The 22803-nt window shown below is 37.9% G+C and overlaps 1 protein-coding gene across 5 annotated transcripts in view; it reads left to right on the forward strand.

The window, feature by feature from the left end:
• Nucleotides 1-326: 326 nt before the first annotated feature.
• Nucleotides 327-22803, forward strand: part of LOC126163168 (E3 ubiquitin-protein ligase RBBP6) — a 382937-nt gene continuing 360460 nt past the window's right edge. For 2 of the 5 annotated variants that reach the window (XM_049920115.1, XM_049920119.1), the window contains exon 1: nucleotides 327-824. The gene's annotated coding sequence lies outside the window, so the exon portion shown is untranslated. Of the gene's footprint in view, nucleotides 825-869; nucleotides 949-22803 lie in introns of those variants that run through there. The other 3 variants (XM_049920117.1, XM_049920116.1, XM_049920118.1) reach the window with 3 other exon arrangements.

Raw genomic sequence — 22803 nt, forward strand, 5'->3', positions numbered from 1 at the left:
GATTATTCGCCATCCTCCGACTGTCTGACATGTATCATTCCGTAAATCTCGCTGTTCATATTTGGAGCAATTAGGAATCAACTTTGCTCCAAAAGTTTTTCCGTATAGGACCGTCGCTGGCATATTTTTTGGAAAACGCAGCTCTGCATGCTGTTAGATACTGAGTGACAATTGAATAGCAAATTTTCCAGAAATACTCATGAAAACTAAGCACTACTAGTTTTTTTTTTGTGAACTGAAGCGAATATTGTATATGTAGCTGTTGCACCGGAACCAAAGTGTGTATTACCGGTTGAGCAAATGATGTCTTTGGTAGGAAACTGAATTTCAACTTTTATTGCGTTATTCGTATCAGTGGAAAGAAAAGTGTGTTTCGACAAACAACGTTTTAAAGTATTATGAACTCTTGTTTTTTGTTTTCATACTTCCGATAAGTTCACGGATGAGTCAATATGTAGTAATGATTTGATTGGCGTTGTTGTTTTGTGACGTCAGTGGTTTTGTGTATGTTCGTCATTGCAAGGTAATGAGAAAATCAATAAATTTTTGTGTAATTGAAATAAGTGTAGTGTTGTTATACGTTAATTATCATCTTGGAAGGCAAGTGATATCGTGTGTGTGAACTTGGAACTTAAATGGGACGGAAGTTTATTCGGTAATATTAGTGTACTAAGTGCTTCACCGAAGCCATAGTTAGTAGCAAACTTATTTTCGAGTGACTTTTGTGATTTTGTGCAGCCTCACACGAAAAAATATATATGTTCAATGCAAGTGTGAAGTTCTTCGAAATAACATTAGACTGCTGACCTGCGTGTTTCAACATGGTAAAGATGCGTACGAAACATATTTTGCATGTTGAACATTCGTAAGTCTTACCGAGCTTATGCCAAGCATCACTATAATGCACGATGTATTGCATTAAGGATAGCAACCCCCTCAGAATATAGCGTGAGTGACAGCATTAACACCTTGTCACGTTGCTTGAAAGTAACTCGTACGTAGATTATTTCTTCGTATTTCTGTTGTAACTCATAGATACCTTGAACTCTTTATTACATAGCCTCACACTTAATCAGTTTCATAACTTCCTTTTCCTTTACATGTAGCAGCAACATAGTATTTTAACTGACAGCATTTATTAACGCTTTGAGACGACATGTCCACTTAATATTGCATGTGCATAATTAGACTATACAGTTATACTTTGCTTGGTTAATTTATAATATTTTTCTATAAATGATAGGTCTGTACCATTATTTCGTGCAGTGACAATATTGCTGGCGTAGAAAGAAGTAAGTTTTCGTGAAATGTAATGAAGTGAAGGTAGCTTACCTGTTGTGGTTTTGTTTATAACTTCAAATTCTTTTAGTTATTGCAGGACCGTTGAGTATAATCTATTACATCTCTTCAGATATTCATTGTTTTAATAAGAATAATATCTTTAACGGAAAACTGAAGTCATGTTATGTGATTCGGGCCTATTCAATAACAAATGCTTGCTTTATAAAAATCTCAAAAAACTCCACATTTATTTAGGCCTACATTCTTTTATTTTCATCGTAGATGCAGTGTCGTCTTGGTCTATAACAATTTTTGATGATTCTTGAAATAATTTTGTGAATGATATCTAAAAGGCTCATGATTGTGTCTAGTACCAAATATAATATGGGACTGGTATTTCTTACTTGCCTTCTCCTGTGACAACATTATCACAGAAGTTTTTTAACTGACCTTTCGTGTTTTTCTATTTGTATTTTAATGTGTTACCCAAAATGCAACCTGCTGTGAATGCCTCATAAAATATTGTTTATGCCACTTCATGATATGGTACTACAATGTTATCAACAAAGTCTACCTAATTGGCACTGCACTTAAGCTATTACATTTAAATTTACAAAAGAGCTGCGAATACATATTTAAAACTTGTCGGAGGTAATACCTTGTTAGTTAAACTCAGAAACTGTGATGATTCATGACTCAGTTATTTTACTTAGTTTACTAGCCCTAGTGTTTGAGCGGAATAAGTAAGTGATTCACCATAGCAACAACCAGTTAGAGAACAAGCTTGGTTACTGTTCTGTACAGTCGTACTACACTTTACAACAAGTGCTGGTTACCGTCACCATTATGAAAGTGGGGTTGCTACTGCAACTATATTGTGCATGTGGGTGATGCCGACTGACACATCTATGCCCAGCTTTGTCACTTTGTTATACCGATCCAGGTGTACTTCAGTAGTTACTTTGCTGGTGTGTAAGATGTGCATGAAATGGAGGTCGGTCTCTCTCTCTCTCTCTCTCTCTCTCTCTCTCTCTCTCTCTCTCTCTTTCTGTCTCTTTTTGTTTATCTAAACAACACAGAGGTCAAAAGAAAGAGAGAATCTAGGTCATGTTGTCAAGGGCCATTGAAAACATGTATGGTGCCATTTTTATTTTTGTGGACTGCGTGTATTCCATGACATATTTTATTCTTGGGTGGAATAGCTCCTGATTTTTGTAGCGAGGAGGGGAGTGGGTTTTTCCTTTATGAATGGTATTTTGACAGTTGCAGGATTCAGGTCATAGGCCCCTCGTCTTATATCTTTTTGTTGTGTAGCCCTGTCAGGATGAAAGTTCATAATGTGGTAGTGAGTAGAGGAGTCTAAGAAATGTGAGTAAGAAGTATTGCTAAAGGTTGCGTAGTGGACCCTCGAACCCATTTTCAGCAGTTTGTGTACATACAGTGCATCAAAATACTCATTGGATACTTCATTACCCAATGTAATTTCCTTTATTTCCCTTGCAGTTTGTTTTCATTGTGAGAAGTGCGTTAAATTTGGCAAAGTTGCTTTTAAATATGGCACAAATGTAAACATTGGACTATGCTGAAAGTAAACCTGTTTGTTTGGCATTACGTTGGTTGGCTTCGCAAACTCTCAACCAGATTATCGTCTTCTAACCTAACATAGACCTCAGGCTGTGCTACACATCAGTCTGTCACCACAACTAAAACTTCAGGGGAGGATCCAGTATTACATCCTAGCCAAAATCTTGATTGTTTTGTCAGACTGATCTGTAATGTAGCTGATTCCTCGTTGGTTGTTTCCAACACTTACTTCATATGTCAATATGGCAATGTGTGGACCGTGCTTTGTGTTTGCTTCTGCAATTTTTGGTATAGTGTAGTCTATTGGCCATACTGAAACATCCAATTCCACACACCTGCTTTGACCCATGGCATCATCAAGATGGCAGACACTCCCATTTCCATCATATAAAATATGGTGGCCATAATATAACTACACACAACCGCAAACAGAAATAAAAACAAGATTAAATATTTTGCTCCAGCAATGAAATGAAAGTACCAGGACAACTGTGGGAAGTAGAGGCTTTAGGGTGGGGACACATGTAATACATGACGCTAACAACCATCCAAACAAATATTATCCTCAAAAGAAAGAAAAATGCTCACCATTCAACACATTGCTACAAAAACGAAACAATAGGAATTGTAACATTTCAATTGACCTGTGTAGCTCAAACAAAGCCCTCGATACTGGTCACATACAGCCAACTCAGAAACTCGGTATCACAAATTTCACTTGCCCTGATGTTGCTCAAAACGGACCCATCAGTACCTAGAACACACACAACACAAAAACGAGGTATCGCAAATTACACTTCATATACGTATCTTAACCAGAGCGCTCGATGTGTGAAGGCATCACACAACTTGAAAGTCCAAAACCCACGAGTTTCACTTAATGAATTGAAATAAATGCAAAAATAAAAAACAAACAAACTGTAAACCAGAAGAAAAATAATATACATAATGAATTAAAAACTAAATAAACCAGAATAAGTCCCTATACATATGGGTCGATACACGTTATGATGGCAACACCACCAAATATAGATGTCCATGGTCCAAGGAGATGGGACTCTAGTCAACTTCATGTGTTCATGACAATTGTGACTATGAACATACTCAGAAATAAAACTGAAACTCTGCAAAAGCTTGATAGTGCTAATCATATCTTCTCAAAAGGAGAGTTACATTTTAGAGCATAAAATACATGCAACACTAATAGTACTTAACACATACGTGAACGCAATACTCAAAATAGTTAACTCACTAGTAAAGCAGCACACTGTTGCAGTCAAAACTAAACACAATGGTCATATAAAGTCAAATGTTCTCCCTGTCATTTTCTTATAGGCTATTTAAAATTAACTGATGATATGCCTTTTAGCATTCCCATTACATCTTAGTGGTGCAAACTCTGCTCCATAATATGTGAAAGTAGCAATACTGACTGGATGCTTAACCAGAAGGAATGGGGTTCAGGTCTCAACCCAGCCAGGCCGTCAGGTTTACAGCACATTTCCAAAATGGCTAAAGGTCAATGCAAGGATAGTTTCTTTCATGACAACATTGCCAGTTTCCTTCCCCAATCCAAACTTGTGCTTGCAAAATCCAGTATGCATATAAAAGCTACCATAATAACTGTTGTTCTGGTCTTCAGTCCAGAGACTGGTTCAATGCAGCTCTCCATGCTACTGTATCATGTGCAAGCTTCTTCATCTCCCAGTACCTACTGCAACCTACATCCTTCTGAATCTGCTTAGTGTATTCATCTCTTGGTCTCCTTCTGGGATATCTACCCTGCATGCTGCCGTCCGATACTAAACCGGTGATCCCTTGTTGCCTCAGAACATGCCCTACCAACCGATCCCTTCTTCTAGTTAAGTTGTGCCACAAACTCCTCTTCTTCCCAATTCTATTCAATACCTCCTCATTAATTATATGATCTACCCATCTATATTTTAGCATTCTTCTGTAGCACCACATTTCGAAAGCTTCTATTCTCTTCTTGTCCAAACCATTCATCGTCCATGTTTCACTTCCGTACGTGGCTATGCTCCATATAAATACTTTCAGAAACAGCTTCCTGACACTTCAATCTATACTCTATGTTAACAAATTTCTCTTCTTCCGAAACGCTTTCCTTGCCATTGCCAGTCTACATATTATATCCTCTCTCCTTCGACCATCATCAGTTATTTTGCTCCCCAAATAGCAAAGCTCACTTACTACTTTAAGTGCCTCATTTCCTAATCTAATTACCTCAGCATCACTCGATTTAATTAGACTACATTCCATTATCCTTGTTTTGCTTTTGTTAATGTTCATCTTATATCCTCCTTTCAAGACACTGTCCATTCCGTTCAACTGCTCTTCCAGCTCCTTTGCTATCCCTGACAGAATTACAATGTCATCAGCAAACCTCAAAGTTTTTATTTCTTCTCCATGAATTTTAATTCCTACTCCGAATTTTTCTTTTGTTTCCTTTACTGCTTGCGCACTATACAGATGGAATAACATTGGGGATGGGATACAACCACGTCTCACTTCCTTCCCAACTCCTGCTTCCCTTTCATGCCCCTCAACTCTTATAACTGCCATCTGGTTTCTGTACAAATCGTAAATAGCCTTTCACTTCCTGTATTTTACCCCTGCCACATTGAGAGTTTGAAGGAGCCATTTCATCTTCATCTACATCCTCTTCCATTTCCATAATACTGTCCTCAAGTACATCACCCTTGTATAGACCCTCTATATACTGTTTCCATCTTTCTGCTTTCCTTTCTTTGCTTAGAACTGGGTTTCCCTCTGAACTCTTGATATTCATACAAGTGGTTCTCTTTTCTCCAAATGTCTCTTTAATTTTCCTGCAGGCAGTATCTATCTTACCCCTAGTGAGATGCCTCTACGTCCTTACATTTGTCCTCTAGCCATCCCTGCTTAGCCATTTTGCACTTCCTGTCGATCTCATCTTAGAGTCATTTGTATTCCTTTCATCAATTAAATTCAATATATGTTCTTTTATCCAAGGATTTCTCCTAGCCCTCGTCTTTTTACCTACTTTATCCTCTGCTGCCTTCACTATTTCATCCCTCAAAGCCACCCATTCCTCTACTGTATCTCTATCCCACATTCCTGTCAGTCGTTCGCTAATGCTTTCCCTGAAACTCTCTACAACCTCTGGTTCTGTCCATTTATCCAGGTCCCATCTCCTTAAATTCCCATCTTTTTGCAGTTTCTTCAGTTTTAATCGACAATTCATAACCAATAGATTGTGGTCAGAGTCCACATCTGCCCCTGGAAATGCCTTACAATTTAAAACCGTTTCCTAAATCTCTGTCTCACCATTATATAAATATAATAGAGGGGAACATTCCACGTGGGAAAAATATATCTAAAAACAGAGATGATGAAACTTACCAAACAAAAGCGCTGGCAGGTCGATAGATACACAAACAAACACAAACATACACACAAAATTCGAGCTTTCGCAACCCCTTGTTGCTTCATCAGGAAAGAGGGAAGGAGAGGGAAAGATGAAAGGTTGTGGGTTTTAAGGGAGAGGGTAAGGAATCATTCCAATCACGGGAGCGGAAAGACTTATCTTAGGGAGAAAAAAGGACGGGTATACACTCGCGCGCACACACACACACACACATATCCATCCACACATATCCATCCACACATATCCATCCACACATATCCATCCACACATATCCATCCACACATATCCATCCACACATATCCATCCACACATATCCATCCACACATATCCATCCACACATATCCATCCACACATATCCATCCACACATATCCATCCACACATATCCATCCACACATATACAGACACAAGCAGACATTTGTAAAGGCAAAGAGTTTGGGCAGAGATGTCAGTCGAGGTGGAAGTAAAGAGGCAAAGATGATGTTGAAAGACAGGTGAGGTATGAGTGGCGGCAACTTGAAAGTAACGGAGGTTGAGGCCTGGCGGATAACGAGAAGAGAGGATATACTGAAGGGCAAGTTCCCGTCTCCGGAGTTCTGACAGGTTGGTGCTGGTGGGAAGTATCCAGATAACCCGGACGGTGTAACACTGTGCCAAGATGTGCTGGCCTTGCACCAAGGCATGTTTAGCCACAGGGTGATCCTCATTACCAACAAACACTGTCTGCCTGTGTCCATTCATGCGAATGGACAGTTTGTTGCTGGTCATTCCCACATAGAACGCTTCACAGTGTAGGCAGGTCAGTTGGCAAATCACGTGGGTGCTTTCACACTTGGCTCTGCCTTTGATCGTGTACACCTTCCGGGTTACAGGACTGGAGTAGGTGGTGGTGGGAGGGTGCATGGGACAGGTTTTACACCGGGGGCGGTTACAAGGGTAGGAGCCAGAGGGTAGGGAAGGTGGTTTGGGGATTTCATATGGATGAACTAAGAGGTTACGAAGGTTAGGTGGACGGCGGAAAGACACTCTTGGTGGAGTGGGGAGGATTTCATGAAGGATGGATCTCATTTCAGGGCAGGATTTGAGGAAGTCGTATCCCTGCTGGAGAGCCACATTCAGAGTCTGATCCAGTCCCGGAAAGTACCTTGTCACAAGTGGGGCACTTTTGGGGTTCTTCTGTGGGAGGTTCTGGGTTTGAAGGGATGAGGAAGTGGCTCTGGTTATTTGCTTCTGTACCAGGTCGGGAGGGTAGTTGCGGGATGCGAAAGCTGTTTTCAGGTTGTTGGTGTAATGGTTCAGGGATTCTGGACTGGAGCAGATTCGTTTGCCACAAAGACCTAGGCTGTAGGGAAGGGACCGTTTGATGTGGAATGGGTGGCAGCTGTCATAATGGAGGTACTGTTGCTTGTTGGTGGGTTTGATGTGGACGGACGTGTGAAGCTGGCCATTGGACAGATGGAGGTCAACGTCAAGGAAAGTGGCATGGGATTTAGAGTAGGACCAGGTGAACCTGATGGAACCAAAGGAGTTGAGGTTGGAGTGGAAATTCTGGAGTTCTTCTTCACTGAGTCCAGATCATGAAGATGTCATCAATAAATCTGTACCAAACTTTGGGTTGGCAGGCCTGGGTAACCAAGAAGGCTTCCTCTAAGCGACCCATGAATAGGTGGGCATACGAGGGGGCCATCCTGGTACCCATGGCTGTTCCCTTTAATTGTTGGTATGTCTGGCCTTCAAAAGTGAAGAAGTTGTGGGTCAGGATGAAGTTGGCTAAGGTAATGAGGAAAGAGGTTTTAGGTAGAGTGGCAGGTGATTGGCGTGAAAGGAAGTGCTCCATCGCAGCGAGGCCCTGGACGTCCAGGGCCTCGCTGCGATGGAGCACTTCCTTTCACGCCGATCACGCGAGGCCCTGGACGTCCAGGGCCTCACTGCGATGGAGCACTTCCTTTCACGCCGATCACGCGTGCACAGCTGCACTCTTCTTTATTTTCCCAGTTTCATCACAGTAGGCCTAATATGTTACCTTCAGAAAAAGTCTTCAAACATAGGTACGCTGACATCAAATATGGATCTTCCTTAAAGACACAACAAATAGTTTCACATTGCAAAAACTACATAATATATCGGATGAAGAGCAACCAAAGGACTGCCACATTGCAAATAGTGTATAGGCCATTCCATCCCAAGTGGTCTAATCCTGGGAAAAGTTACCACATGAGCATCATGTATTTTGCTGTAATTTTGTATGAACATTCACACATGTTCCTAATGAACGTTGGTAAATTTTTACTTTCACCAGGTTAATACTTGCAATGAATAGAGTACTCGTGAGTTTTCGGCAACTTTGAGACTTAATATTTCTGGCAATATTTTCTTGAAAGAAACAAAACTAGGTGGTCTTGTACAACTTTTTGTGCTCTCTTACATAGAATAATAAAAAAAATTCCTGAGCGGTTTTCATATCAATGATTTGAAGCAAACTAGGCTGAAAAAATAGATGCTTGAAAAAAATGTGAAATTTAGCCTTTTATAGCTCTAAAAGAAATTGTGTGATAAACCTGGAACTTTGCACATAACAACTTGGTACCACAGTACAAGCTCTTAGAACATAAAATCTCATTCTCATACTGTCATCCAATAGTTAACAAATTGAAGGCAAATTTGACATTTTTATTAAAACTGCCAAAACTGGTTATTTTTGCTCAATTTTACAAAAAAGAATCTTCTGTAAACTCTTTTAAACTATTTTCATTAGAAAGGCCATCTTCTAAGCCACTGAGAAAACTATATTTGGTTTTGCAATGCAAGTTTTATAAGGCCCTGAAAAACCACAAGGTGGGGGTGCATTGAAAATGGGTCCTTAGTCTGCTGGTATTTATGAAATCTGGCATTTTTTAATGATGTTCTACAGCTTTTTAGCACTCTGTGGAAGATTTTATTGTCTTCTACTTTCTGTCACTGTTTTGATTGCAATCATTTCTTTGTGGTGACTAGTTTCGGGATTACAGAAACGTCCAATTCCACCAGTTTGCTTTGACCAATGACGTCATCAGTATGGCGGAAACTACCATTCTCAACATCTCCAATATGGGACCTATGACGTCATTACATGAACATAACAACAAACATGAAAATACATATAAAACCAACAAACATCTCTCTCCAAAAATACAATCAAACTAACAGGACCAGAGTGGGAAATTGGGGGTGTTCAGGTGGGGACAAACTAAATATAAATACATACAGCCACACACCATGATCCCAAACCATACAAAATGACGACATAAAAACACAAAATTCCCAAATTCCGCTACACTTACAATATGGACAGGAGTCTGTCACTTCCCTTCACCTACATAGCTCAACCGCAATTGTCGATTCCACAAAATAAAAACCAACTACTACAAAAATTATAGTCACACCGCAACTATCAGTACCACAAAACCAACACCGAAAACAACAAAAATTGGAATCTGACACTTTCCTCGACCTATATAGGTCAACAGCAACTCACAATACCAAAACATACATAGGTACGACGACAAATTGGGATCGGTCAATTCCCATGACCTACACAGCTCAAATACAACTGACGATACAAAAAAAAATTAAAATCAAGTACTTCCCCTAAGGCACACAAATCAACCACAAGTGCCGATACCAAAACATCAACCACCAACACATGCAGTAAATAACACCGACCCAAAAACACATAAAAATCCCACCAATCATCATAACATGCGAATAATAGATGCAAAAAAATGACTACTTACCATAAAAAATTTCTGGTGCTGCACACTAACCCTGAACTTGCATATTCTGTTTGCATACGCCGCATTTCACTAACTCCATCAGAAGACCAAAAAGTTGCAGGAACTTAATGACGGACAACATGTCGTCTCCCATTTCAGGTCGCAGACGCGCACTATTAACCTTAGAAGTCATATCCATTCCTAACAAAAGAAGCCACAGATTGAATTAAACGACTTACTGCGCGACAAACAGTAAACGAATAATATCAAACGACACCGCAATAACATAAACACAATGGAAACGTAATTCTTAACTCACTGAAACTAATTTCGATTCTTCTATAACAGTCATGACCGATAAATGCACACTTCAGGCACCAACACCAAAATGAACCCAATACACCACATAACACGCAGACGATACACATACCACCAGTGGACCCAACCAACCGCAACAAGATGACATCTATAAACATAACACACTCATAAACTAAACTTCGCGCCGTTATGACCTCACACAACACAACACGACACCCTTACATCACGGGTCAAAGCCGACAGGTGGGATCGTAGGCCTCCTTTGACCCCTAGTTTCAGACTATCATATTCATTTACATATCATAGACTTAGATGTTGTGTTCAAATGGAAAGAAATCATGGTCTATACACATTTGAAGTGTAATATTTTGTATTCATGTAATGATTTCTAGTGACAAATAGGGAACATTTAATTACTCACATATACATTTGTGGACTGTATGATTACACTTAAAGTCTAAAGCTATGGTTTGAAATGGATGTGATGGTCGAAAACTAGTCACCACAAAGAAATGACTATTATTTCAACTGTGACAGGTATTGGAAGAAAAATAAAAATATTTAATACCCAAGTTGCTGGTCCTATCCTCCATCAGTATGAAATGGAATAAGATAGCTAATAAAAGGAATAGTTTCTCTTTTTCTGGCTCTAGTGATTTGAGGTGATTATATTTGAAAAGTGTAATATTTTGGGTTCTGTCAAATTAAAATTTCTTTCAATCAATCCCATCAGCGACATCATCTGGCTGACAATATAATCTTCCTCATGACATTCTGCAGCTAATTAACGAACACTGTAAGAAAATTCAAGTAACTCAAAGTAAACACAAGCTTAGGATCCTAAAAGAGTCTTCTTCTTGCTTTGGCCGCTGACTGTTATAAAAATGTGTCATAAGGCTTAGGATCCTACATAAATAAACGCAACTGTGGCTGCTGTTGCACAGATATCAGGCATGGCCCCTAATGCAATAGGGGTGTTGGTTTTCTTACTATAAAGTGGAACCAGTAGTTGTTAAGCTACCACAGACCATAGTAACACATTTATACAAGTTTTTGTTAGTAAACTAAATTTTCCACATAAAGAGGAAACTATGCTCACACAGAGTACCTTAAGGCCGACCACAGTCTGCCTATCTAACCCATGTCAATTTAGGCAAGTATTTGACCCATTTCTGAAAAAAACTATTTGATTCAGGATCGTAATATTTTTATTGTATGTTACATGATGCTAAGAGAGTCAACTGTAATAAAATCTACTTTATCCATTTTTATAGTTTTGAAGAAATACCTACTTTTTTTAAATTTATTAACAAAAAATATTAAGTTTTTTCTGCAGAAAATAATTTTATGCGAACTTCCCAATGAGGGAATATTAATGAATGTAATACCAGAGGTGGCTTTTTATGTTATACAGAGTCTCTGAAACTGTCTTTCATTTATCTATGATAGTTTCTGATATAATGGGCCATATGTACTGAAAATTTAGTTTGCAGGAAATTGACTTTAGAGAGAAACTTCTGAAATTTGTTACTTACAGTTAATTAAAACTGTCTTGCTGCATATGATGGCCCTTCTTTGGCCTTTAGCAAGTCTTCCAGCTTCTTATTCACCTTCCCGGATGTTTGTCTTGCTTTCTTGGCCATATTAGATGAGGACCTGTCTGCATTGGCTGTCTTCATTTTATCGCAGTGTTGCATCCCATTGATCATATTTTCACTAGGATTAATTCCCAACTTTTTCAGTACCCAACATTTTCCAATATTACCACAATTGAATGTAATAACAGCATCATGAACTGCTAGTTTCATTGGATGCCTGCCTACAAATACAGTTTTAGGAAGGCGGTTCCCAATTATGCTGTTGAAACATTCATTTGGGTTGTGTGTCTGCCCATGCAAACATTTCCTTCGAAAGTCAGGATGAGCCAAGTCTCTAAAAATAGGTTTGATTGCTGTAAAAACAGCAGCAGGAAGAGAATGCTGGTGAGAATAGGGTTCTCCAGTTGCCTGAGCCCTTTTGTATTTACACCATGAATTTTCTCCTGATGGACACAATCCATGATATGGCTTATCATCAGTAGAGGACTTATGAAAGAATATGGCCCAAACATCTCTCTTCATTGCCTCCAGATTTTCTTTATTTCTCCTAATTGCCTGCCCATAGCATACCTGCAAGTTTTCTGTTTCAGTTTTAGTTAACTGACCCTGTCTGGTCAACAATTTTCCAACTTTTAATTCTTTTTCCTCTCATATCAAGAGTTATTTTTCTCAGCCTTGTTCCCAAACGTTTTTGAACATGGCTTACACATTCTGTTTTGCTAATAATGGCATCTCCATATGGCTTAGAGTTCACCACATTGTTGAACGCCTTACTGTCACCATCGCCCAAATATTTGGTGTGCCGTACACCTCTTGTTTCTATGGACCGATGAAATATTTGTTGTACTCCATGAACTTCCATACCACCACTTGTTCCTCTAAAATAAGCCACACAGTTGTGTTCTTTACATTCATTGACTTTACAACATTTGCAATATTTAGACATTATCTCCACATCTAACACTTTACCAGTGTCTATACCTGTGGTAGTCACTACTCCATTCAGAGACGTGTGTCCTCTTTTCTGCCAACTTCCATCAAGTGCAACTGCAATATCCGAACATCCACCATTTTCTTCCACTGCTTCCCTAGCAGCCAGTTTCATGCTTTCCTCACTGACCTCACATACTGCTTTCTCTAATATTGCAGTCAGTTTTTCAAATTTATTTGGTGATCACTGAACAAAATGTTCTCCCTGCAGCCATGCCCTTGCCGTTGGATTGTAAGGCATAAACTAATCTGGTATTGATTTCATAAGGGCCACTTGCTTCTGGTTTTGAAGAACTCATAAATTAAATCACAGCTGAGCATTTAAAGCAAATTAAATCCAAAGCAATTGCTAGGCCTTTTCTCCCACTGGCACTCTCATAAAAATTCACTTTCTGCGACTTGCCACACTGTCTACATTGTACAAATTTAGAAATTACGTCTGATAATATTCTCAAATTTATATTATTGTTACTGCACCCCTTCTCACTCACAGTAAATTCGTTGTAACTCTCTTGAAATGTGAGAGCTTCTTTGATGATGCACTTGTTAAACAATTACAATTAGATACATCATTGCCAGGCGACATAACCTCTTGTACAGAAAGCTTTCTAAACTTGTTTCCTCTAAATTGTCATTTCTTGAAAATACCTTTACGTTTAATCATCATCAAAAAACACAACAAAACACCCGTAAACAAGCACTGCAAACGTTAAGTATAACAACTACTCGCAATCACGCAAAACTAACCACATGTTTGAAAGCGTGTTGTTTACAAACAGCAGAAACAAAAGAATACCAACCATTGCATTCCCAGGTTAGCCAACACTCTTGGGATTAAAAAAAAACCTAACGTGCAATGTAGAGGATATAAAGGTCTAAAATATATGCAGAAAGCTGGGTGACAGAAAAGTGGGCGTGGCACATAAACATGTGGTAGGAAAATGCTCGAAAAAAATCCTTTTCATAGTACTTAAATAAAACCTTAATCTATCAAAATATGATGAAAACTGACAATCTGTTTTTTTTACTGAACCACCGTGTGGTCCCCTTAAACCAGAACAATAGTAGCGTTAAACGATAACAAGACGCATAGACAATTCTCTATTGCTTGATTCCATTCCAAAATATGTGAGGGAGACTGCAATTAACTTCATCAAAATTAACACAATGTGACTGTGGTGTAAACCCTGAAGACTATTTATATGATGTGTTATGCAGAAATTTTACTGCCAGTTTGATTCTGCAGTTTTAGCAGAAAAACAGACTGAATTATGTAACGATGAGTTGTGTCTTTATTGAAATATTTCTAGTTATTTGGACTTTCTCACTTTTAATTGTAAAGACTTTTGATATTGCTTTCCCCAGAGACTAAACAATTGCAGGACATAATAAAGATGTCAAATGTAATTTTAATACCAGCAGAATAAAGGCCCATTTTCAATGCACCTGTACCTTGTTGTTTTTTAGGACCTCATATGCTCGCATTGGAAAACCAAATATAGTTTTAGATGGTTTAGAAAATGGTCATTCTAATGATAATGGTTTTAAAGAGTTTGCAGAAGCCTTTTTTTTATTGTTAGAAAAAATAACTGTTTTTGACATTTTTATTAAAATCATCAATTTCGCTCTGAATTTCTAAACTGTTCGAAAGCAGTATGAGAATGAAAATTTACATTCTAAAACCTTATATTGGTATGTTAATTCCTGCAAAGTTTCGGGTTTATCCTGCAATTACTTCCAGTGATATAAAAAGCTAAACTTCACCATTTTTCAAGTGTCTATTTTCTCAGTTATCCATATGAAAATTTGCTCAGGAAATCTTTCTGTGATTAATATTTCGCTTTAGAAAACACAAGCAGGCCTAGCTTCGTTTCTTTCAAGGGAAAAATTTCTGGTTTAGTCTCAAAGTTACCAAACACTCAAGTATTGTATTAGTGATTGTGAGACTGTACCAGTGTTTATCGGGAACATGTGTGAATGTTCATACATAATGGCATCAAAATCCATGATGGTCATGCAGGAACCTCTAGACCACTTACCATGGAAGGACCCATATCAGTCTGTTGGTTGCTGTTCGTTGCATATGTTACATATTTTTTTGTCATGTTGCTCTGCTTATTGTTTCTGTAACGAAGGATGTGTTTATCATCCAATCCATATTTGACCTCAGTTTACCTATGATTTAAGCTCTATCATGTGTATGAAGATTACAGATTAATGTGTTGAAACTAGTATACTGGGGGTGAGGGCAGCTGACAACATACTTTTAAGTTGGAGAAAAGAAAACACGCTGCAGCTGAACAACAGCTATGAACAAAATCATACAGGTATTATGCCAATAGCCATAATGAGTTATTTTTGTCTCTGGAGCATTGTTGGGGATTGTTGAATTTGCCAGATGTATCTGCAAGATAGGCAGTGTGAAGATTAGAGTGGCTGCATCACAAGGGCTTGGGCCAGTCTGCTGAAGGAACTCTCCTATTGTGTAAGACAGTTCATAGACGTACTACGGATGGTTTTCTCTGGTAGTCACCTCATCTGAGTGTGCAGGAGATCGTTTCTAGATTCGTGGTAAAGTGACGGTGTCTTTGGCAAGTAATCAAAATGTCTTGTGTTTAAACCCAGCCACTGCTTAAATTTTGAATAAAAATCATTAACAGTGGTGGCCAAAGACTTCCTTTGTAAGAAGTCACCCTCATTCTGATGACGGCATTGTCAAAGAGAGCGGAGGAGCGGATGGAGACACACTCTTCCTCAGGAGGTTGTGAGTTACCTGTAAAAGGTGCAATGATCAATAGCTTGAGGAATCAGAAGCCAGTGGAAACTACAGCATTAAAGACACATAATGTGTGTCCACATGACATGTGGCATATAATTGAAAAATGACGAAATATTATGGGATAATACCTGAGTCAGATATCTGGGATTGGACTGTCGAGGGGGAAGGTAATTTTGAGAAAAATCTTGAATAACCAGCAAAGGAGTGTGGAACGTTGGGAGTCTGAATGTGGTAAGGAAGCTAATAAATCTGAAAACTGAAATGCAAAGCTTGAATCTAGATATAGTGGGAGACACTGAAGTGAAATTGATAGAAGATACTGATTTTAGGCCAGATGAACATAGAGTAAAATCAACAGCAGCAGTGTACATGTTAAAGGGATTAGGATACATAATGAATAGGAAGACAGGACGGAGAGTGACTTACTGTGAACAGTTCAGTGCTAGAACTATTCTCATCTGCATCAATAGAAAAAATATACCAACAACAATAGTTCAGATATACACGTGAAGTCATAAGCAGGAGATGAAGAAAGAGAGAAAGTAAGGTAGATGCACTTGTTTTTGACAGTGTAATGAGGAGATTTATGTATTTCCTGTAAGGTTCTCAACCCACTGCTAAAAAATATGTTCTATAACCTAGAGTCCCAGTAGAGTTTTACTGAATGCCCAGAGTAACATTTCATCTAAATTTGTTTCTGCTGTTTCAACAAAAATTTTGATAAGGCAAGCATAATCCGTATTACTTCAGACAGGGGGGTGGGGGGTTACCTTCATAGTCTCGGAAGTTATTGAATTTAGCATATGTTAAAATTAAGGAGTAAGTAAGAAATTAGTATTTTTTGTTTTCTCAAAAAATTCCTACCCCAAGATACAGGCCTCTAAATATGATATTGTGAACATGATTTTGAAGATGCAAAATTCGGATATATATATATTTAATGCTGTATCTGTGTAACAGTTGTAGATATCTTGTTAGTTTCTTTTATTTGAAAGATAATTGCTTTGTGATTACAATGGTATCCTCCATGTAGACATATCTGTCAAAGTTCTTTTACTGTCACCTTTTGTATTTTTTTATAATTTACAGATTTTTCCCAAAAATGCCAATCCAGAAAAGTATTTTTTTTTCTATTAATTATTACCATGTAGTATTATATACTCTGTGAAAGAGAGCTTCAACTTTCTAAGTTGGACAGGTTTTATTTTTAAAAAATCCATTTTTTTCCAAGGGCAATGTATGTCATCACTGAAGTTGTTTCTTACTGATTTCTTTGTTACATTGTTTATTTCTATTGTCTTTGTTGCAGTTATTTCTTTTCACTTTCATTGTTGCAGATATTTCTTACATTTTGTTGTAGGTTCTTGTCAGTTTCTTTGTTGTGGTTGTTCATTGCAGGTTTCTGTATTGTAGTTGTTCAGTGCTAATTTGTTTACTGAAGAGGCTTCGAAGAAATATGAGACCATCCAGTGAGTTCTGTGTTTTGTGAGGAATTTGCCAGTTAACACAATTGCAGTGTGTTTTGTGAAAAGGACTGTTTGAAATGTCTTCTGACTGGAGCCACAGAAGAGTGAAGTGTGCTGACTTTTTGCATGTCAATAAAAGAGTGATATTTAATGGAAACAAGAAAACAAACTTTGTTCAGATTGGGAATAAGTGTTCTCATTTGTTTCAAAGTGAAGATGCTTCCAGTGATGACGTCTTGTGTTCTAAATGTTTTGACAGAATAACAACACTGTTGCAATATATGCAACCCTGAAGGTGACATAATGTAACGCCGAAACTGGTTGCCTAACAAATAAAACCAAAATAACAGCTGTTGGTATTTTATAATTTTTGTAATAGGGTTTCTTCCTGCTCCATTAACATATCGAACGTGGGAAGAATGATTGTTTGAATGCTTTTGTGCATTCAGTAATTATTCTAATCTTATCTTCACAATTCCTATGTGAGCGATACACAGGGCATTGTAACATATTCCTAGAGTAATCATTTCAAGCTGATTCTTGAAACTCTGTTAATAGATTTTCTCAAGAAAGTTTACAGCTATCTTCAAGAAACTTCAAGTTCATTTCCTTCAGTACAGTTGTGACACTCCCTTGGATTAAACAAACCTTTGTCCATTCAAGCTGCCCTTCTTTGTATACGTTCAATATCCACAGTTCACCCTTTCTGGTGTGGGTCCAATCCCACACACTTCAGCAGTAGTCTAGAACTGGTCGCAGGAGTGATTTGTAAGCAATTTCCTTTGTAGACTGATTGCTTTTCCCCAGTATTCTGCCTATAAACCTAAGTTTACTACCTGCTTTGCCCATGACTGAACCTATGTGGTCATTCCATTTCATATCCCTACAAAATGTTTCACTCAGGTACGCGAATGAGTTGGCCGATTCACACAGTGACTCATTGATGTTGTAGTCATAGGATTTTTTCATTTTCCCCCCATTTTTGTATACATCACTTTCAGAAACCCTTTCCTTGCTGTTTCCAGTCTGTATTTTATATCTCCCATCACTAGTTATTTTGATGCCCAAATGGCAAAACTCCTCTGCTACTTTTAATATCTCATTTCCTAATTTAATTTCCTCAACATTACCTGATTTAATTAGACTACATTCCAGTAACATGGTTTTACTTTTATTGATGTTCATTTTATAACCTCTTTTTCTATTAAGACCCTTATCTGTTCTGTTCAACTGCTTTTCCAAGTCCACAACTGTCCCTGACAAAATTTCAATGTCTTTGGCAAACCCCAAAGTTTGTATTTCTTCTCCTTGAACAGTAATTCCCTTTCAGAAGTTTTCCTTGGTTTCCTTTACAGCTTCCTATATGTATAGATTGAATAACTTCAAGAACAGGTTAAAGCTCTGTCCCATTTTCTTTTCAACTATGGCTTAACATAGGTTTCATGTTCTTTGACTCTCTATAACTGTTCTGGTTTTTGTACAAGTTGTAAATACCGTTTTGGCCCCGTGTATTTATCCCTGCTGCCTTCAAAATTTCAAGGAGTGTAGTTCTGCAAGTATTCTCAAAAGATTCCCCTAAACCTATAAACGTTACAAAGTTTCGTCTTTCTTCAACATATCTTCTGAGAAAGTCGTTGGGTCAGTATTGCGTAGTGTGTTCCTACATTTCTCCTGAACACAAGCTGATGTTCACCAAGGTTGGCTTCTACGAGTTTTCCATTCCTTTGGAAATAATACATGCCAGTATTTTGCAGTCATGACTTATTAAACTGATGGTTTGGTACTATTCAGACCACCTTCATACTTTGGCATAGTCCATATCAGTTGAGGCAGGCTAAGAAAAAATCTTTCCTTCATAGCCTTGGATGTTACTGAACTTAGTATGTGTTAACATGGAGGACTAAGTAAGAAACACGTATTTTTTTGTTTCCTCAAAAACAATTTCTGCTCCGAGATACAGTCATCCAAAGATGACACTGTGCATACCGTTTTGAAGACGTGAATTTTGGAAAAAAATTTAAAATGCTTTATCTCTGGAACAGTTCTAGATATTTTATTTTATTTTTATTTTTTTAAATTTGAAAGATAATTGCTATATGATTACAAAGAAATCCTCTGGACTTACCTTCTTCTTTTACTATAGTGTTCTGAAAATTTTTTATATTTTTTGGAAATTTTTTTTTTTCTGTTGATTAGTACCATATAGTTCTACATTCCCTGAAAAGGAGAGCTTCCACTTTTAGGTTGAACAGGTTATATAAACAGTTGCAATTTTTGCCATACATCAAACCTGTTTTGTTGCTACATTATCACAAAACAGTCTCTTAAAAATCAAAACCTAGCCTTCTTTAACATAATTTTAGTTTTGAAAGATGAGTAAGAGACTCATTTTGAAGCATTTTAAATGATGACAAAATGTGTGCGAAAGGTCCAAAGATTTAAAGGTTTTGTACAACTTCTATGCACTGTGTTTTGTACTGAAGTTAGCCAGTCAATTAACTAAAAATGTGTTCCACTGATACAGTATCTTCCTTTGATGTGGAGTGATACCTTCCTGTTGAACCAATAGGAACTGGAGCACTTACAGTCAGTCTTCAAAACATTGTGAATAGGAAGTGTGAACTGATGGCGTTGTTGCTGTCCTTCAGCTGGAAACCTATTTATTTCAGCTGCTGGTCCATGTGGTAGCATAAAGTTCGCTACACTTTTTGTTTAACTCATAACTGGTGTCTACAATCTCTGCAATCCACCAGTCACAGTTATACACACACACGCCACAAACATTGCCCTTCTCAGGTTGTGAATCTTAATATTATCCTGCTGTTTGTGAGGTGTTGGCCGAATGAACGAAATTTCGTCTTTCTTGCTCTTTAAAGTGCGTGCAATATGAGTTCGCCCATCACTTTGAGTCCAAAAGTGTGTCTTCTGAATTCCTTTCACAGGAGTAGTTTCTTCTTCTGCTCTTGGGATTCTTTGATTTCCTCTTTGGACAAAAGAATGAGGGCTGTGGATTTCATGACTCGTAAAATCCTCAGCATTCTGAATCACAGCTGTATTTGGTCTGGAAAGATTGTTTTGTAGTATGATGCTTCAGCAGGCCTCCAACGCCATCACAAGGCCACTTTATACCCAGTAAGTTGGCACAAGTGACCTACTCAATTCAAACAGCTGGTAACGATTTTTAAAATGACTTGGAGCACCATCAAAAATAATGATTTTATCCGCCCCTGTTTACAGTTGAAGAATTTTGTGCATCGCTAGCGATGCAGGTGCTGAGTCATGTCCTGTGTCATCACTTATAACTGCAACACTTGTGGTCTCGTTTTGGAAATATGTCACTCCTGTAAAAATTGAAACCTGGTCATTACTCCAATTATACTCTTGCATTTTCTTGCGTACCCTTGTACTTCTTGTGGGAGAATTACACACTAGTCCTCAGCAAAATCCCAGTGAAGCACTAAACATAGTTCTTCAGCCTGTACACACCCTTTCACTTCTGCAATGTGTTGTTGCAATTTCTTCAGATGCCAGTGTGTTACTGCTTACACCGACCATTTACCAAGTTCATCAATGAAACCGTCAAAGGCAACAGTTTTCTTAATTAGTTTATTTTCCTCCCGTGTTGCATATGTAATTTCTGCAGAGTTATCTGCTTCATCTTCCAGGCCAAGTGACTGTAAAGACATTCCTTCTTGTCCAGGGCAGTCATCACATTCTTGAAACAACAAAGTCTTCGCTTTATGTCACAGGGTACTAATGACTTCACACGTCCAACCAAGGTGTCATATGTCACGTGCCCCAGTAAGTTCTTCAAAGTTATCACACGAACTTCAAAATTGGTGCAGTACACGCATAAACGGAAGTACCTAGGTGGGTATGGAACTACCCACATAGGTTGTAGTGATCTTCCAATGTGTGAGGTTGTACAGTTGCTCTTATAAATTGCAAAAGTTTCTTTAATACTGTGAGTCTTGTACCTCTTCACTTTCACAACTTTTTGACCTTCAACTGTTACAGTTATAGTTTCTCTGTTGTTGGCACTCTATCGTGAACAGTCCCACTTATCTTCCAGATAAAATGGCTGCACTATTTGAACTTGAACTGCTTCTACAAGACGATCATAATAGGGAACTGGTCTTCCAAAGGCTCCTTTTACAGACCTCACATTTCTTGATTTGTCTACCATGTACTTTGATACTGGTGGAATGTGGTTCAAAATTGTTTTCTTTGAAAATTTCTCTGGAATAATTGTTAAAACTTGCAGTTTATCACTGTAGGATGCACAATATTCAACAGCTGAATTGATACTTGTGAAAAATTCCTGGTAAGAGGTGCAAGAGTGCATTGGTTCATTTTCTTCTGAAGATGGAATTTCTACTTTGGTGGTCAGTTTTGATGTAGTGTATTCATCCATAGCTGTAGTAATTTCTCTGCACTTCCTTGATGCATAGATCTTATGACTCAACTTCACTGACCATGATTTCTTAACAGGACTAATACCCACCTCTGTAGCCGACTGATTCAGGGTATTTAATCCTTCGTCTATTGATGCAAAATGTGCACCATGGGAGGCTTCACCTTCTTCAGATACTACCATTGTTGTTATTCTGTCAAAACATTTAGAACACAAGAAGTCATCACTGGAAGCATCTTCACTTTGAAACAGAGTCTTCAAATGAGAACACTTATTCCCAACCTGAACAAAGTTTGTTTTCTTGTTTCCATTAAATATCACTCTTTTATTGACATGCAAAAAGTCAGCACACTTCTCTCCTGTGACGCCAGTCTGAAGACATTTCAAACAGTCCTTTTCACAAAACAAACTGCAACTGTGTTAACTGGCAAGTTCCTCACGAACACAGAACTCGCTGGATAGTCTCAGATTTCTTTGAAGCCTCTTCAGTAAACAAATTAGCACTGAACAACTACATTATAGAAACCTGCAATGAACAACCATGACAAAGAAACTGAAAGGAACCTACAACAAAATGTAAGAAATATCTGCAGCAATGAGAGTGAAAAGAAATAAGTGCAACAAAGAAAGTGATAAGAAATATCTGCAACAATGACAATAGAAATAAACATTTTAACAAAGAAATTAGTAGAAACAACTTCAGTGAAGACATACATTACCCGTGAAGAAAAAAAGAGGATATTTTTTTAAAATAAAACCTGTCCAACTTAAAAACTGGAAGCTCTCCTTTACAGACAATATAGTACTACATGGTAGTAATCAATAGAAAAAAAAATACTTTTTTGGATTGGAATTTTTGGAAAATTTTTTGTTTCTGTAAATTATAAAAAAAAAAAATCCAAAAGGAGACAGTAAAAGAACTTTGAGAGATATGTCTATATGGAGGATACCATTTTAATCATAAAGCAATTATCTTTCAAATAAAAAAAAAACTTGTAACAAAATATCTAGAACTGTTACAGAGATACAGCATTTAAATTTTTTTTCCGAATTTCACATCTTCAGAATGGAGGCCTGTACATTGGAGCAGGAATTCTTTTGGAGAAAACAAAGTTTCTTACTTACTCCTGAATTTTGACATATGCTAAATTCAATAATGTTAGAGACCATGAACATAACCCCCCCCCCCCCTCCTG

This window comes from Schistocerca cancellata, chromosome 2 (genome assembly GCF_023864275.1).
Source record: "Schistocerca cancellata isolate TAMUIC-IGC-003103 chromosome 2, iqSchCanc2.1, whole genome shotgun sequence".
In the NCBI taxonomy this organism is placed as follows: Eukaryota; Metazoa; Arthropoda; class Insecta; order Orthoptera; family Acrididae; genus Schistocerca; species Schistocerca cancellata.